The 15,946-nt window shown below is 36.4% G+C and overlaps 1 long non-coding RNA gene across 1 annotated transcript; it reads left to right on the top strand.

The window, feature by feature from the left end:
• Window positions 1-205: 205 nt before the first annotated feature.
• Window positions 206-15,436, top strand: LOC142039941 (uncharacterized). Its single transcript, XR_012653093.1, has 5 exons — window positions 206-495; window positions 2,720-2,825; window positions 9,583-9,709; window positions 11,098-11,145; window positions 14,946-15,436. It is a non-coding gene; the product is annotated as an uncharacterized LOC142039941 (long non-coding RNA).
• Window positions 15,437-15,946: the final 510 nt, after the last annotated feature.

Raw genomic sequence — 15,946 nt, 5'->3', positions numbered from 1 at the left:
AACAGATCTTTTTTTAAACAAGCCTAAAAATCTGAACAAACTGTGCTCATTCACTTTGTGGAGATCCACCCTTGTGACCTAAGCAGGCTCTGCTAGCCATATGCTGATAGATATTATGCAAGTGCTGTATGTGCTCTCATTTGATGCCTGGAATGCCTTCAGCTGTGTTTAAGATTTATCTGAAGCTCAAAATAGAGAGCAAATTTGTCTTCTGCTGGCAGAAGTGCTGCACTTGCTTTTGAAAGAACATTAATCCTGAGCAGAGACTACCCAACTGAGAACATTTATGAAACTGTATTTCAAAGACATGAATTTAGTTGTGAGAGAGGTTGAAGACTGAGACCTACTGAATCTTTGGTATGCAAAACCTTGAGATGAGAGCAGGTGGAATGACATGCAAGAGTTTGAATGTTAAAAGAGAAAGACCTAAACCTTGATAGAGTCAAGAAATCTAGACAGAATTGAAAGAAGATTAGCTGTCAAACTGAAAATGAAGTAAGTATGGTTGTTTCATTTACTGTGTATGCTTTCCACATATTAAGCACTCAGGATTCTGCATTTCAAAGTTAGAATATGAATTGTGTTGAACTACTGTCCTACAGCTTTTCTAAACACCGTAGATGTTATACACAATAAGCAGAAGGGACAAGAGGTGCTCAGTCTGAGAGGGTGTAAGACATACCTTGTGCTCAGTCTTGCAAGTGGGATCCTCACAAAAGGTCAGATGAGGTGCTTTTGGGAGGCAAAACTTAACTTGAGCTCTGAGCTGTATAATGAATTTATAAATGGTATCCAGATTAAGCAGCTTAAAATTAGCTTGCACATCTCATTATACTTTTGTAACTCATCTTGTATGCAGTATAGATATATTTGTAGTAGCTGTCTGAGGGCATTCATTAAAAAATGCAGATTTTTTTTCAGTATGCAAAGTATTCTTTTTGTTTACAGTTCTCCAGCTCTTGTATTTGCAGCTCTCAAAGTTAGCTTTATACCTTTAGGTCATGAGACATTTTTTCACCACCTTGATTACAGAATCAGTCATTTTAAATTATCATTTGACTGGAAAGACAAGAATAAAAACACAAATTAAGCTTTTCTTAACAGATGATTCAAGGATGAAACACACTTCAATACAACATCTAAGACAAAATCAAATTGGATTTGAAGAACATTGGCACTTTTTTCCCAAAAGTTTTGGGGGCACAGGGTGCAACTGAAATTTGAAAAGAGGCCTAATATTCAGAGACAGGGAGATGTTCAGAACATTATGAGAATAACCTCCCTGTATACAATGTGAAAGTTAGCAATATTGAAATTTCTTAGTCTAACTCAGTAGAATCAAATTTTACACAGACTTCTTTTCCTGATTTTCCCCAAAACATTTTATATTATTTGTCTGTTTAGACAAATTCACGTTTGTCTGTTTAGACAAAATCACCTGTCTTCCTAGGTGACGGTCCCTTCTAATCTTGCCGACAATGAAAATTATGCATCCATCAGCTATGGTATGATTTTGGAGTCCTATAACTGTGTACTGTTGTTCTTCATACACACACTGTTAAGAATGTCAGTTATGGTTTAGCTTTGGTTATCTAGCACATGAAAAGTCTCAGCTAAACTGGAGAAAACTACTTTTGTTGCAGGAAGTTATACTAATGTAAGTGATAGAGCTTCCCATTTAGAAACAAGTTTGTATAGAAAAGGCTTGATGGTTTGATGAAGTTTGCAAAGCATATAAACTACTAAAAATCAACAAATTATTAACAACATTCTGCACTTCATGTGCAAACTGAAAGACATTCCCTTTAAAACTGTTGTGACAGCTTCAAATTTCACTGGAGTAGTTATAGAAAAATCCAGATAGTAATTTCTCTTAATACTATCTGGCTATGCATGAAAACTATCTCCTATAATTTAAATATATTTGAATTTGAGAATATTGGTACTTATTGTAAATGCAGCTTTCAGTTCTGCTTTTGTACTTTGAAAAAGTTTTTGGTTATTTTCAGTTAGTCTGCTTTGAAATTACAGTTGACAAGAGAGATGGAGCAAAGCTCAACTAAGGAAGCGAAGGTCATTTTGTGTCTTTGTATACTAGGGGTATGTCAAAGAAAGTGGAGCAGATACAGCTTACTTGGAAGCAAAAAGAATAAGTTTATTAGGAAAGTTTGTTCCCTCCAACTCTGATTGTGTAACCCTGATGAGATTCAGCACACAGCTGGCCTTGACATACACATCATAGAACCTTCCACAGTCCAATGTTGATTAAAAAGTGAGATGTTTTGTGATTTTATTTTAATTTTTTTTTTTTAAAATAAATTGCAGTAGGCAGCTAATGGCACCTATGAACTCCCCACATAGTCACGAGATAGCTCTCCACAGTGAAACAGCGTATATCTGAAGTACATTGCTCTTCATACTTTCCATTGGCATATGGACTCCTACATGTTTGTTTAAAAATAGCATATATTAGAATAGCTTCACAGAAATTGAGACTAGCACTATTAGTCAGTAACCTCAGAAAAGGGAGGGTAAAATTATGCAAAGCTGACACTTTCTTACAGTGTACTGTAAACATTGGAAATAGTCATCTGCTGCTGAAGTCCTACAGTGTTAGAGAAAAACAATTTGAAAGATATCAGAATAAAGTAATGAGTTGTAAAAAAACCTAATCTGAAATGAAAAAGAACCCTGTTCTGATCTCCGTTTTTTACCACAGTGATGTTGCAGAACAGCACCAATGAATCATGAATTGTAACCTGCCAGTGTTATCACTATCACTGAAGTCGTCAGACTTGCTAGGAACTGGAAATCTCCAAAGTCAGGTAGGAGATAACAAATAAACATGTCGTCTCCACTGCTGCTCGAATTATGGGGAAAAAGGAAAATTTGCAAACAAAACATTGATTAATACTGAACACTAGTCTTACTTTTCTAGTCTCTGATGATTAAACTGGAGATGACACCATAAGCACTTACTGAGGAAAAAATACTGCTTATTCAGTTTTTCTTTTCCAGGTAAAATATTATATCTGACAATGCAGTCAGTAAGGGGAATCAGTCAGAATAGATGCAAAATATGAAGTCTCTCTATTAATTGTTTTTGTCTCTCTGTTTAGTAGTTATACATTTTGGTTTCAAACCTAAAGTTTTAAAAATGTTGACTGTTGAGAAAATTTCACACCATGAGAATGGGTTAGTTACTGGGGAAAATAAATAAATGAAGATAGCTTAAGAAATGCTATCAACTGAACACAATTTCCAACTTTCACAATTTTGGTTTAACTTGGTATAGCTTGGCGGAGCTATGTCTCAGTTTTACTAATTTTGTCGTGATAATATCTGTTCTCCATCAAATTACTGCATTTTCTTCCTTATTATCTCTTTGCAATTCAGCATTTGAGTTAGTTTTCTCTTCTGTCCTTGTTCAAGCTACCAGGAAGTCCTTCACAAAACTAAATTAGGCAATTGATAAAGTCACGTATCAGATTATGTTACTCATTAAATTGCACACTGTACAGATTTCCTTTTGACCATGAACTCAAAGTGATTATGAGTAGCTGCTTTTCTTATGTTAATGGAATATCTAACTTCATTTTACAGTGGTGGAAATGATCCATCTCTCTGTTGTGGGGGTGGAAATCTTTTGCCAGATACAACTTTTCTATTCTTACTAAGGATACAACAATTGCTTTTTAACAGTGCAAATGAAGAGCATCGGCTTAATGACAGTTCTCTCAATATTTGACAAATTACATGTTTGATTTTTTACAATTATAATGAAAGTATTAGTAGAACTTACTAACATTAAGCAACAGTTCTTTCTATATTTCCATCCAAAAAACCCACTTATGTATTTTATAGATTTTTCTCCTGGACCCTAAATTTCCTAAAGATAATAATTTAAAAGAAACATGTAAAATTGTATGCATAAAATTCTTTTTTGCCTGTTTCATTGTGTGAGTTCTGTGAAAGATGGCTAAATAATCTTGGCAGTTTGTTTTGAAATTTGAATTTTGTGAACGACTGTGGCTCAGTATCAGTCATCATATATACAAAGGTTCAGTTTTAGAAAAGACTTCATTGTAAGGTGTTTTCCTTTAAAGTAACACTGGAGGCATATAATGTGTTTTAAATTGTTTGCTATATGTTCACAAGATCTCTGGACTGAGGACTGATGACCGGTACACTTCGGTGTATCATATTTCACATACCTAAGGGACAAATCCTTTCCAATAGCTAAGCTCTCCTCTGTGTATTAAAAAAATGAATAATTGAAGAATAATAAAGAACAAAACTCCAAAACCACACTCTGAAGCCAAAGCTGACTATGTATTTAAGGAAATAGTAGTGCATCAGCCACTGATACAATTGTACCAGTATATTTATTTAAAAATAAAACTGTGCTAGTCCTTTTCTTGGGGATTAATTGTGGTTTTGGATTTCTTACATTAGCTGCTTACATTTGCACAGTAGTATTTGCAGCAGCATAAAACATTTTTGTATAATAAACCCTTTTCTCCTTTAAGGGACTGCAATGTTTCTCTTAGCCATTTTATTTTGGGAGGGTTCAAGCATAAGTAAATGTTTGTCTTTTCTGATGGCTAATGCTAGTTATTATTCTGGCTCTTCTTATTTTGAGATTTTGTGGTGTGTTGACCCTGGCTGGATGCCAGGTGCCCACCAAAGCTGCTCTATCACTCCCCTACTCAGCTGGACAGGGGAGAGAAAAGATAACAAAAGGCTCGTGGGTTGAGATAAGGACAGGGAGAGATCATTTACCAGCTACTGTCATGGGCAAAACAGACTCGACGTGGGGAAAATTAGTTTAATTTATTACCAATCAAATCAGAATAGGGTAATGAGAAATAAAACCAAATCTTAAAACACCTTCCCCTCGCCCCTCCTTTCTTCCCAGGCACAGCTTCACTCCCGGATTCTCTACTTAACCCCCACCTCAGCGGCGCAGGGGGACAGGGAATGGAGGTTGCGGTCAGTTCATCACACGTTGTTTATGCCGCTCCTTCCTCCTCAGGGGCAGGACTCCTCACACTCTTCCCCTGCTCCAGCGTGGGGTCCCTCCCACAGGAGACAGTCCTCCATGAACTTCTCCATCGTGAGTTCTTCCCACGGGCTGCAGTTCTTCACAAACTGCTCCAGCGTGGGTCCCTTCCCCAGGCTGCAGTCCTTCAGGCACAGCCTGCTCCAGCGTGGGTCCCCCACAGAGTCACAAGTCCTGCCAGCAAACCTGCTCCAGCCTGGGCTCCTCTCTCCACAGGTTTGCAGGTCCTGCCAGGAGCCCGCTCCAGCGCGGGCTTCCCACGGGGTCCCAGCCTCCTTCGGGCATCCCCCTGCTCCGGCGTGGGGTCCTCCCCGGGCTGCAGGTGGAGATCTGCTCCCCCGTGGACCTCCCTGGGCTGCAGGGGGACAGCCTGCCTCACCGTGGTCTTCCCCAGGGGCTGCAGGGGAATCTCTGCTCTGGCGCCTGGAGCGCCTCCTGCCCTCCTTCTGCACTGACCTGGGGGTCTGCAGGGCTGTTTCTTTTACATGTTCTCATTCCTCGCTTCTCTGGCTGCAGTTGCTATTGTGCAGGGGTTTTATTCCCCCCTTTTAAATCTGTTCTCCCAGAGGCACTACCACTGTCAATGATGGGCTCAGCCTTGGCCAGCGGCGGGTCCGTCTTGGAGCCGGCTGGCATTAGCTCTGTTGGACATGAGGGAAACTTCTAGCAGCTTCTCACAGAAGCCACCCCTGTAGCTCCCCTGCTACCAAAACCTTGTCATGCAAACTCAATACAGATTTCCAGAATAGAATTCCCAACTTTTAGGAGCTCTTCCTCAAAAGGCTTTCAGTCTTTGCTACAAAACAAATAAAAAGATTTCTAAGAGGTCACAAATTCTGGGTTAGATTCACTTTTTTGGTACTTGGCTGTTCTTTGGAATAAATGCTCAAAGTCTTTCTTAAGTTTTTCAGTTCGCTGCCCTTAGTGAAACCTCATGATGAAATTGAGGGTTTGTCACATTTTTAACCCAATAACAAGGGGCCCTTTCCCCTGTACTGTTAAATTGTGTTGGCTCCAGTGAGTTCACCTCATTATAGTATTTGCATATTCTCTAGTAAGGATAATTTTCCTCTGCATGTCCTTTCTCTTCCTTATTTATCATCTGCAGTCTGTGACTTTTTGAATCACTGGTCAGAGTTAACACAGGTTTGCTGATGTGTAGACTTTTACACCCCTATTAAAGCTGCAACAGCATTCAGTTGCTGCAGTCAGTGTGTTATCTGAGCGAGTGGTGCCAACTTCTCTTTTGTTTGTATTTGCAAACAATTGGAAATCAATTGCATTTCTGGAACCTCTTGGTGGATAACAGTCGTTGTCTTGTCTGTAATGGTTGCTCCACATGCTTCTTTTGTTTGACTCTGCCTTGGAACTATATGGGCCATTCTGTTTCAGACTTTTGGTGGGTTTTTTGAGGCATTTTAGATCCTATCTTCCAGTGTCTGAGGAGCCTTTTTTAAGAAGTGTAATATTACTTTTACTCATTACCTTTTTTTCATCATACTTAACAGAGTACCCCCAAAAGCTAACCTAAAACATCTTTTCTTCTGATCTTTGATAGAGAACTCATTTGCACTAAGACTGTAAAACTGTTTAATCTGAGATTAGTCACAAAATTCTCTTGAATTTCAACTTTGTTTTATGTTTTATTGGAAAACATCTTTCTCATGTCTTATGTTTTTATCAAGGCCAGTGGTTCTCAGATTTCTTTGGTGCAATATTAGTTAATTCATGCAGTGGAAAATAGCTAAGAAAATGCTTCAGCATAACAGCCGCTTCTGAAACAGCTGTTGTCAGAAACCAGGTACCAACAAAAAGGCAACCTCTGTCTGCAGCTATACAGAGAAGCCATCCTGAAATCTGCTGCAGTTTTTTTCCATATACATGCTATGTTTTATCTCTGCTGGCACCTGTGACTTGTGCATTCTTCACCTCAGCATTTTCTTACTCTTTTTTTAATAAAAAAATAAACTAATGGCATGATAGAGACATACTCTATTTAAAGTGCTTACACAAATTTGACTTTGTTCTGTCTCTGGTTCCATTGGGCTGTTCATAGCAGAAATTTTCACAGCTTTATTCATTCTGCATGAAAATCAGTTAAAGACAAAAGGATAAGCGTGTGTGTGTGTGAGTGAATGTAAGTTTGTGGTGGAGGGTGGGGAGGAAAGAGAGTTCTAAATGAAAAAGATGTTTGTAGTTTCAATGCTTGTTTTAGATAAGTAGGGTTAACAAACCTCCATATGATCTAGCTTTCCTAAATAGGTTTTCATACTATTGAAATGTCCTGGATGTTGATGGATTGATCAGAATGTGCTGTTTCACAAAGTGCACAGTAAAGGGTCCATAATGTGTATTAAACTGCAAAACCTGACAAATTGTTTCTAGTATGTCTGATGCTAAGACACAAGACTTTTGCTGCTTGCTTTAAATGGAAAAACAAACAAGTGGACAGGTTCTCTATTGTACATGGTCAGCATTTAGGGAAGGATGTAGCTTTAGAATTGTACTGATGGCTATGATTGCGTCCTAGAGAGGAAGATGGAGTGTGTTTAGCTCGCTGTTTAACAGGAACATGAAACCTTGTCTGGGTGAAAAATGTTGATGGTTTTATCGATAGGGCTCAGTAAACTGTAAAGTATATGCTGCCATCCATTATATATGCTATAAATTCATGCGTTACCTTAATTAGTTTAAAGCTGTAGTACACTCACTTGTATTTCATTTCCCAAGCTTGTTTCAGCTAGTTTTAGTTTTTCAATTACTTCCCTCAGATATTTGCAGAAGTTGAGAGAATTTTAAAATTATTCATTATTTTCATTTTAGTGAGTAGGTGAAATACTAATTTTAGTATTAAAAAACAGAACCAAATTTTCTAAAGGAATATTATACAAAGATACTCTTTCAAAGCAATTTATCTTAGGTACAGTTTGTGTTGAGAGAACATGGTCAATGAAACAAAAAGATGCCAGCAAAATCCTAGGCAGTGAATTCAATTGCATTGTAATTGTTGTCTTTGCAACACGACACTGTAGAGATCAAAAGTATCAATGGTTCAAGAAGGGATTAAGTAAATTAATTAGGGATGGGATTCCTAAACTGTGTCCTGAGGTCTGGGAAATAGATTTTGTTTCAATTTCTGTCTGCGAGTGGTTCTGCAGCCAGAGGAACTACACACAACCTCTCGGACGTTGCTGAAAAATGTGGTAAAATTGGTTTGGACCTGCAAAAATTTAGATAACTGAAGCTGTCAGCAAATGCAGACTCATTTTACTGAAATGTTTTTGTGTCTGACACACCTGACCTTTATTTGTCAGAATTTTGCCTTGGGTACAAAAGTTTTCCAAGCTCTCATCAAAAGCTCAATGTGATTTTATTTGACTTTAGAAAAACACAGTACCTTACCTTGCCTAACTTACAGCATCATGGCTTTTGAATTAAAAGGGACTTGTTATTTTGGCAAAAAAGACTTATGATTTTAATTAGAAAGATAATTAAATAGACAACAGTTATAATGAGGAAAAACTAAGCCATCTATTTTAAATTATTATGGATTACTGTAATAATAAAAGGAAAGAGTAGATAAATAGGTAAAATGAAAACTTCAATCACTGGGTTTTTTAGGTTTTTCATAACTTCAAACAGCTTATATATAGCAATTCAGATTTACGGTAGAAAAAGGCTTATCACAGTGTGTAAAAGAGAGAAATAATAGAATACAATGGGCATGTAAAGATTTTGGTTTAATCAGCATTGTAATTGTTATCATTATTGTAATACTATTTTATTAAACCTCATTTCAGGGTTAGGTTTACCATGCTTCCTCACTGAAGAAAATTCCTTCAGCTGATGGATTTGGCTGAATAGGTCTAGTGCTTTTTCTAGAATCATTTACCTCAAATTGTCTCTGGAAAGTGCTCTAACCCATTTGGCAGGAGATATCTCTTTCTTATTGCAGCTGTTCAATTTTGTATAAATAATTAAATATTCATTTGAAAAGGTATTGGCACTCAGGTGTTGCTCCTGCCAGCTGAGTGCCTAACCCCAAAGCTATAGACTCATTTTCAATGCTCTCTATTTGTTCCAATGAATATTTCAGTGTTTCATGTAAAATTGAACAGCTTGAAGAGGACTGACTTTGAGAGATCTGTTGCAGCATGGTAAAAACATTCTTCCTGTCATGTAAAAGAGGCGGAATGAAGTTGTTCATGGAGACATTAGATACAAGGTGTATTTGAACAAGAGTCATGTCACACACTATACAAGAGCCATAATTGCTGTAAACTCAGGTGTACAGGAAAGGACCATTGGTTTCATGCCAGTCTTTACTGTTTTCTTGGCAAAGTCCCCTTATGATTACTTTTTTTTCAAAATAGCAAAATGAAATACATATTGTTTTGTTGAAAAAGAAAACATTTTAGTGCTTGTGCAAAAAGGAAGATTTCTTATTTAGAGACTATAATTCTTACATTATGGATTGATGTGCTGTTGCCTTCTAACCTGCTATTGAAAACTGTCCCCAGCCAAGCATCAAGACCAGCAAGAGATGGGAATTTATCCGTTCATCGCTCCAGTGTATGAATTCAGAACTACAGGGGGGCTATTCAAGTGCCAAATAATATCTTCCATGTGTGAAATTAAAAAGGAAAAGTAAGTACAAGAAAATACTGTTGAAAGTTCCAAGTGTAATCACAAAAACATAGAATAAAAGTCAAGTGTTTTTCAGTAACTTTTTATTTCCCCATTGCTAGTGTTCTGCCAAAGCTGTCCATAGTGTTTTGTTCCTGTCCTGTGGTACGACAGACAAATAGAGGCAAGAGGGTTAACAGTTAAAAAAATAAATCACATTAGCTAAGTATCAAAAAATAACATTTGTGAAAATTGGGTGGGAGGTGTTATTCAAATTCTGAATTTAAAAAACGAATCAAATCTTTATGTCATCTGTAGTTTAACATTAGCTATTTGTGTGTGTATGCTTAAATATAGATAGATATGTATACAGATATAAACAACTCCCTGGGTATTTCTTCTTGTTAGTGTCTCGCATTTTGGAAAATCAATACTTTTCAGTTTTCTAAGCCTTTTATCTACTTTTACTTTCAAGTTAGTAAAGTACATTCTTCTAAGAATAAAGGCAAATTTAAAAAAAAATACTATTCATAAGAACGAAAAATACTAAGATTATGCTTGAAAGTGTATTTTGGATGGGGACATCATTTCAACAAGATCATTTGCTTCATAAGTGTATGTTCCCTTTCTTGGAGTACACTAACACTTTTTTTTTTCTCCTTATGAACAATTCCTTAAAGAAGAAATGTCAGAAGAGAAGTACTCTGTTTTTTTAGTTTAAAATGTCTCCTGATGCCTCTTTTATGGACTTCTGAGGTCAGTGAGACAGAGTCTCTGATACCTCAGAACCTTGCAAAGTGTGAATAAAACAGCATGGCTACTTCCAAAGAGTCTGTTTTGATCTGATACCAGTTTTCAAAGATTTAAATTATAAAAGATATAAGGTAATGGAAAATCAGACTCAATATTTGAAGCTACTTACATCTGCACTTGTTTGCCTTTTCTCAGGCATTTTTGGCTGATGGCATCAAATCTATTGAATGCTTAACCTTGATGATAGGTATTTTTTTCAGAAATAGTAGGGTCGATGCAGCCCCAGTATAGGTGGGAGTGGTACACTAAACTGGGCAGCCCTAATGAGGAGTTACAGTTGTCATCTCTCCTAGTAAATCTATATTGGTGAGCTGAATATTCTATACCCAAATACTGTAGTGTTTTTTCCCTTAAAGTAGAAGACTGGCAACAACAGTTTCTGGGATCTGCTCTACACTTTGCCATGTATCCTTGGTGGGCTTCAGTTTACAAATTTGCTAATAATTTATACTTATAATACTGTAAAAGATTTGATGAAGATTACCTCAACACTTTGAAATTAGCAGATGCAAAGATGTGTATTAGAGTGCTGCATTAATATTGCAAGATAGAATTATCTTGACTTAAAAATAATCAACGTATATCAATGTTTCCAGATCCTATCCGCAGTTGAGTATAAAAGCTTCCTGATTGCGGTCTTGCAGGTAAGTGAAACCTCCCTGTTTTTTTCTACTGTGAACTAACAAATGCTTGTCTTTCTCACTTCTGTCCAGCTAAATTTATCTCACCACTTTCCCGTCTTCCCTGGAGAAATCTGAGGAAGAAAAAGATATTATTTCTCTGAAATGTTCCTCCCAAACCTGGTTAACTGGAGGTGAGAAAGTCTGAACATCTGAAGCGTTGAGCCTGGTGAAGTTACCATATAGTGGTTCACTTTTACTGAGATATTCTGTGTTTAAAACGGACTTCCCAGCTCTTTATGTTCACAAGCCTCTGCATACAAAACTCAGAGATGGATTTTTCCCATTCCTTTGGACTCCTTGTAGTCCCTTCTGCCTGGGCAAATGGGTATAAAAACCTAATGATGTCACTACACACCGTGCATGGGATGGATAATACTTTTTAAAGCAATCGCTTAAAACATGGTTTGGTGTAATTTGTCTCTTGAATGTAATAAAGCGCAGAGGCACAATGACAAATTTCTAAGATGCATATCAGTAAGATTTAGTTAATTGCCTGATGATGACTTCTTAAAAGCAATTAGGGCACAGTTTTCTTTAAATATCGCACTGACGTCCATATGCAAGCTTAAGGTCCATAAATGGATTAGGTAATTATTTTTTCACTAATCAAGGAAAAGTAATATTGAAAAGATTCCAATTTAGAAATATTCATAAATAATTCAGATCTAAGCCAATCAGACTAATTTCCTTGGGGTATTTTTGTGGTTTGTTGCTGTATTGTTTAATTGAACATAGTCATAGGAGAATAAACTCCAGACTTCTTTACCTCCCATATAGCAAATCTTTGTTGTCCCTTTTAAAAAGTTTTACTAAAAAAATGTAGTGTCTAAGAATACTAAAAAATGAGGAGGGGTAATGGGAGCACTGAAAAGTATGTTTGTTTTTTTTTAAATTCTATTGTTTGTGACTTTTAAGGGAGCAAAATTGTCTTTTTACTCTGTATGATGCTGGAATGTTGTTTCTTAGCATTGGTATGGGTTTAGCACTATCCAATCATCTGTTTTTAGGTATATTAGTTATCAAGGACTTGTCTATTTGCATTTACAAACTGTAGGTAAGTTAACTCTTTAAGCTAGAAATGCTTTGATCTAGTTGGAAAACCAGTTTGAGAGGAAGAGTGAGGCATGGGAACCCTGTTCAGCGTAGCTGGTTGCAGCAGCTCCTACTTCAAAGTCTAGAAAACCGTAAGGCAAAATGTTTTTTGTTTAACAGATTTTTCTGCCCATTAACAGCCAATTTAGTTGAATCTGATATGTGCTACTGGAAGTGCTAGCTACCAGAAACAGACAGCATATGTATTTCAGGGAACAGAAAGAAACTTTTCTTTTAAAGTCTGTCTTCATCTCCTGTGAATGTTTCTCCCACAGACTTAGGTTTGGAACTAAGTGAGCACAACTTTCCCTCAATGCACTCTTAGATGATTTCTTTATAAATATGACAACTACACCTAGATCAACTAGAATTACTATTTCATATCCCCTAGAAACTTGTCCTAATTCAGCTCTGTTTTGCTGGTGCAAGTTCCTGTTCATCTCATTCTCAAGTAATTGGAAGTAGAATTTGGTCCTTCTGTCTGCTAGCAGGTGGGATATACGCAGCGGTGACACCTACAGAATAAATGTCTGCTATTTCAAAGTGATTAGGTTTACTACACTTTTTTAGGCATTTTTTAATAATCAATAAATCTAATAGTTTACTGTGGTAAATGTCAACATTTGAATGGTTGAATGCTACAGATTCTTCGAAAGGCCTGTGCGTAAAATAAACTGCCTACATGTGAGGAACAGGATATGTAATATCAAATTATCAGTTGCTCTCCATATTTCTGCAAGATTTTGCCAATGAAACTGCTTTAAAACTGCTCTGTGATACAGTATGCCTCAAGATGCCTACATTATTCCTGGATTTAACCACATCTACAGCAAGTCCATCCATTTGCATGATAGATGCTGTATGGATTTATGCCAGCATTGACTTCTTAAGGGGGATACACACTGAAGTAAACATCCATCTACTTATCGCTTAGTAAAATTATAAGATGCCCACATTGCATTCTTGCCATGTGTATTCTGAAGAGGACAGCCAAGTTTGGTAGACCCTAGACTGACTAACTTTTTTTTCCCTGCTATATTTTTATACTATGTCAAAGCATGTAAATTTTAACTAGATTCATTACCAAGAGTTCAACATTCAAGAGCAGTCTTAAAATAGAAAACCACTGTGTGTGCAAAAGAAAAATGAGGGTATGAATTAAAAACATAAGTACTGTACATTAAGGTGTGAAATGAAATAATTGCTTTTCTTTTGCTTTATCTGCAAGAAATGTAAAGAACAATCACATTGGGCTTGTTAATTAGCGTATTGTATCTTTCTGTGTGTATGTCTCTTTGTAGACGGAAAGATGCCACGACTCCTCATCAGTTGTATCAGGCTCTGAATCATACAGCACAGTCATTATTAGTCTTGCAAATTATAGGAGTAAATAAGGACTTTTCTAGATGCAGCAAAGTAGGGATGCAAAATGGCTGTGGCCTGAATATCCACTTCACCTTTCTACAGAGAGAAAGAAAAGGAGGAAATTCTCTCATAATAAAAAATTGCCACTTTGCCTCCTCTCTCATTGACCAAGGCACTCCATCTAGCTCTGCTCTTTGTCTTTTCTGGGATAGGCACAGTGTGATTATACTTTTTTTCTCACTGGTTCTTATTTTTGAGCTGGCAAAATTCAGTTTGGCTTACGTTATTGAGAACCCTTGAACTGGCTCTGAAAAATACCATTACTTGATTCCTGCGAAGTTATTTCTCAAATAGGGTAAAAACATTATGAAGTTTTTCTTCAAAATATTTGTGTATATTAATCTTAAGAATATTATTGTTATTAATTCGAGGCTTAATACTTGTTGGAATGTATTTTCCCCTCTTTTTCAAGATATTTAAATAATGTCATGATGTATCTATATGCAAAAAATAATATGTTGTTCTGGTTTTTATTTTGAATTTCACATTTTAATACATTAGGTTATACGGTGTTAAGCCTTTGTTCTCTATGTATGTGTTATGTAAGTCAATATAGGTAATAATCTGATTAACATGTTTATCTAGAAATTCTTGTTAGGATCAGTTACATATTAAGTTTGAAACAAAAAAATCTGACTCAGAAAACTTTGTAGTTATTTAAACAAAGGTAAGTGATTAATGCCACTTCTTTTTCCCTCAAAGTTCAGCTTTGCAAAAGTTATTTATGGGATTCATTAAATCAGCAGTGTACTATTTGCCACATCTCTACCATAAAAATAAACTCCTTAAAAGCTCCAAAGATCTCAAAAAGAGCACAGAATGCCTGTGGAGAAACGTCAGTCTGAACATACAGCCTGATCTTATCTTCAAGTGATATTTCCAGTCTTCTAAAAAAGAATGTACATATCCATTGTACAGTAAGTTCTGTCCTAGTTTCTATGATTTGAAAATGAATCAACACACAGTTCAGGGTGTCAAATGAGTATAAATTAAATTGAGTTGTTCAAAGGTTTTCATTGAGAGAAAAATTTAGATTCAAATTAAAGTATATCAACTAACTGTCCTCTTCATTTTTCCTGGACAGTACTTCAGATATCTTCAAGCTCTTTGCTTGATAGCATGCTGCAGTGTACTCAATTGAAATGAAAAGTGTTTGTAATTAGTATGGTTACTTTCTTATGCAGAATATTCCCAAGTACTGGAGAAGCTTTAATATTAATATTTTTTTGCTTTGTTCTTCACAGGTTTTAATCTGATAACAACACATTAATGGAAACAAGATTTAAGGGTTTGTTGGAGAATCAGATGTGTCCTTTTTATGAACTGTACAATAAACCTGTGCATACACTGCATTTCTGTTAAGGTATTCCATAAACAAAGACATCTTTGGTGTACATAAAATCATTTTTAATTTTAATTTCCAAGAACTTCTTTTTGATAAAAGCATTAAGATTGTACACTTTTTATGAGTAGCAATTGACAGTGACATTCTGGCCTGTAAGAGAGGACAGAAACCTGTCACAGTCCTGTCGTGCATTGAGATCATGCTTTTATTCTGAAATAGCTTAAATTCTCATACAGAATTATGAGTGTTAGTATTAGAATGAATTTATTTCCTCACATCCATTAAGGAGCTAAGGCACTTGCAAGGCCTTAGCAGAATAGCTAGGGCTCAAGGTACTGATTGTTCAAGCCTTTAGTTGTTCCTTCTTTCATCTTCATGTAATGAGACTCAACATTATTCCTACAGTTTTAGCAGACTTTTGGGGACTTAAACAGTATTTGTTCTGTTAGCTTTCTCTGATGTAGCTGGGAAAAGGATATGTGTATTGAGCAGAGTAATAAATACATTCTGTGAAAAGAATGAAGCAGAAGAGCAAAGATTATAATAGATAAGTAGAACAGCGCATGGAATTGTCAGTGGTTAATTCCCCTCATGTGGAGACTGTGCTACACAATACTGAAGGTAAAAATCAATTAAATGCTTAGTCTGATAAAATTCCCATTAGCAGAATTTCAAAACTCTAAATCAACAGGGATACCAGCGCTTGAAGATAGGGAAAGATGAAGAGAGAGGAGAGGGAAATTCCTTTGGAAAGATGTAGTTCCTTGGAGTATCCTGGTTATCAGTCTGTACCCATGCATTACTATTTCTTCCTCTTCCTATTGATCCCTATAAAATCACGGAGGACTCTTATGGGAATTTCTGATGAATACAAATTTCTATTGCACTTCTCCATTCTCA

The sequence above is a fragment of the Buteo buteo genome, chromosome 16 (assembly GCF_964188355.1).
Source record: "Buteo buteo chromosome 16, bButBut1.hap1.1, whole genome shotgun sequence".
NCBI lineage: Eukaryota > Metazoa > Chordata > Aves > Accipitriformes > Accipitridae > Buteo > Buteo buteo.
Note: the sequence above shows the minus strand (reverse complement) of the source record. Positions and strands in the feature narration are given on the sequence as shown.